Genomic DNA, 3,203 nt, shown 5'->3' with positions numbered 1-3,203 from the left:
GAAGGGCTTTCTAGTGGCTGGCACAGAAACAGGGGCAACGGAATTGATAAAATGAGGAAAGAACATGTTCCCTCCTTTCTCTGTGACATTAAGTGTTATATCTTGTACGATGGGAATCTGGACATCTGAATTCTTGCCTGCAGGAGATGGGGCTTCCCAAGCAGTCAGCTGACACACCACACGAGTTGGTCAGAACACCACGGGTTCTGACAGGCAGTTCGTTGTTTGCAGTTCTGTTTATGGAGTGGGCCAATGAATTTGCTGGCTGATGGTCTGCTTTTCATAGTCATTGACAACAGCTTTTCTACACCTGGGTTTTCTTTGGAAACTGTGAGGCACTGAAAAGAACAAAAATAAATTTTCTTGACTAAAAAAAAAAACTCATGAAGGAAAGTAACTCTAGGGGATATGTGTGAGTGGCTGTAATTTCAGGTTGCATTTGGAGACGGGAGAAAAAAATCACCTTGCATATATTGCATTATTTTGCTTGAGCATAGTTTGATTGATGTAAAATTGCATTGCTATAGCCAAGCAAATTAGTCTGGGCCCATGAGGATAGGTGTTATGATGAAATAAATTAGGAGGACATGGAGATAGTGGGATTTATAATAGCAAATGAAAATAGGACCAACAATACGGCTCTGCCTTGGGGGAACCAAAAGTCCCTGCTTTTACACTGGGCAACATGGGAATTGCATCGGTGTTAGCCCACAGCAGCGTGTGAGAGAATATGCGGCAAAACAATTTCCAGGTCTCTTGCTTTCTGAAGTTGATCTATTTGAATCCATAGCAAAGTTTTGTTTAATAAAGATATTATTTGCTAGGAAACACGTATATCCCCAAGGGTGTAAATTCTTTTTTTTTTTTTTTAAGATTTATTTATTTGTGCATATAGAACTGGGGTACAGGCCAGAGGCTCAGGGGCGGTGAGAGGCTTCACCAGAGACAGAGTGGGTAACAGAACAGGCAGATCGATGAAGTACACTGCTGAGGGGAGCAGCGGGCGGGTCAGGAGAGGTCTGCCACGTCATGTGGTCACCTCTGGGGCAGGCGGGAATCGAACTCATGCTCATGTGGAAGCGGCTTTAGATTCTCAGTGCTGTGCTTTAACCCGCTGCGCCACTAGGGAGGGCCCTAAATTATTTTCTTATGGAAAATGATGGATTTTCTTGATAAGAGTTCTAGACTTATGTCTAGAATGAATGGCAACACTGTAACCTCTTCCACCCCCAAGTTCTAATATCTAGGATAGTGCTGTTACATGTGGGTGTTGAATAAATGACTAGTGAATGATAGAACAGTAGTTGCTGTGTTCAGTGAAAGTAAAGCCTGAAAACAAACTCTGAAAATAGCTCTTTGAAATCAGAGAGCAAGTCCTTAGATCCATTTTGCCAATGAAATAAAATACCCTCATATCTGATTAATATACATTTAACATAAATCTTAAGAATCCTTAGATGGGGGTGGGGTGGGAATTCATCTTTTGCTGTAGCCGCAAACAGAAGAACCACAATAAGGCAAGAGTTGTAATGCATTTCTGGTTGGTTTCACTTCTTTGCTACTAGGGCAACTTGGGCTGCTCTTTGCTTACAGAATCAAGTTCAGATTTCAGAGAGTGTTTCTGAAGAGCCTTTGAGTTTTAGGGTTCATTCGGGCCACCCCCACCTGGGGCAGCTGCCTGCAAGACAGGGTGGGGTGTTCTTTTTCTTAGCTTGTCCTGCACTTTCTCATGGATCTCTAACTCCACTCTGGACTTCACTCCTTGGTCTCTTTCCTCAGTGCTTGGTACACTCTCCCACAATTTAAGGTCCAATTTAATTTCCAGGGCTTCCAGGAAAACGTCCCGCTTCAGGGGCACCATAACACTCCACCATGCCCATCAGCACTTTACACCTCTTCTCTAGCCAGTCACTATCTTTCCATAGCTGGTGTGTGTCTCCCAATTCGGTGACGGCCACCCTGTTGGGGAGGGATTTGAGGAAGTCTCTTGTGCAGCCCCTAGCATAGGGCTGGTCCTAAGAAAGCGCCCAGTGACGGGTGTTGGTAGCAATCTAGATGCCGGGAGGAGAAAAGAACCTCCGGTACCTTCACCGAAGAGGGAGGCCCGCGGTGCAGCTGCACTGGGCGCTAGGCTGTAGACTGGCAGGAGAGAGCAGTGCAAGGCTCGCACAAGTACCCCTGCCTGCCATTTACTTAGGTCTTTTGTGTAGAAGGTTCGGAAAGTTATTCAACAGCCTGGGACAAGCGGCAAAGAGTCGTGTTGGGATGCCCAGTATCGTGGCAACTCGAGACTCAGCTTGCATTCTTAATTTGTCAAGTTCCGCAAAACCCGGTTCTGAGCTAGATGCCAAGGGTGGCGAGGGTTTCTCGGGGCACAGCACAGGTCTCGTGCCCTGGGACAGGTTGCTGGCATTTGGGGCTTTACCTCAGTTCTGTTCCTCACGTTTCCCACGGCGGGGAATACACCGAGCGCTCCGGGCCTCTCCAGCCGCCGCGCCTAAGAAGCGCGGTTCGGCCCAGCGAGCTCAGCCGCTTGCTCCTTCCATCCGCCCGGCAAACTCTGTCTGGGCGAGTGGGGGAGCTCCCAGCCCGCGGTAGCAGGCGGAGCAGAGGCCCCGCCGGACTACAACTCCCAGCCTGCCCCGGGCGGGGGGCGGGGCTCCGGGAGGGGTGCAGGGAAATCCCGCCCCGCTGCGCAGCAGCCACACAAAGCCTGACTTTACAACCTCCTAGAGAAAGTGGAAGTGAGACGGCTTAGGTGGGGAGGCAGGAGAAAGGAAGCGGCAGAGGAGGGGGCCGCGTAGGTGGGAGTGCGGCGAGAGCAGGGTGGCGGGAGCCCGGCGCCTCTGCGGAGGAGCAGGAGGCGGCTTTCCGAGCTAGCCCCCCGGCCCGCGCTGGGGTCTCCGCGGCCCCCGCTCGTCCTCGCTCCGAGCCCGCCCGGCTCTTCCCGCCGGGAAGCGGGGAGCTTGGCTGCCTGGCGGGCTCGGGGCGGGCCGGCGTGTGGCACGGTGGCTCCCCAGCTCGGGTGCGGGACGGAAGCGCGGGGCGGCGGCGCCTAGAGTTGGGGCCGGGGCCGCGGCTGTTCCCGACCGTGCCCGGGGAGTCGCATCGGGAGAGGGAGAGGGCAGTCGCGAGGTGCCCCGAGCGGGGCGGAAGCACGCGGGGTGCCTGAGGCGGTGGCACCACGCCGGGGCAGAGCTCAG

This window comes from Condylura cristata, unplaced genomic scaffold, assembly GCF_000260355.1.
Source record: "Condylura cristata isolate star-nosed mole 26May11 unplaced genomic scaffold, ConCri1.0 scaffold00019, whole genome shotgun sequence".
NCBI classification, from domain to species: domain Eukaryota; kingdom Metazoa; phylum Chordata; class Mammalia; order Eulipotyphla; family Talpidae; genus Condylura; species Condylura cristata.
This window is presented reverse-complemented; position numbering follows the sequence as displayed.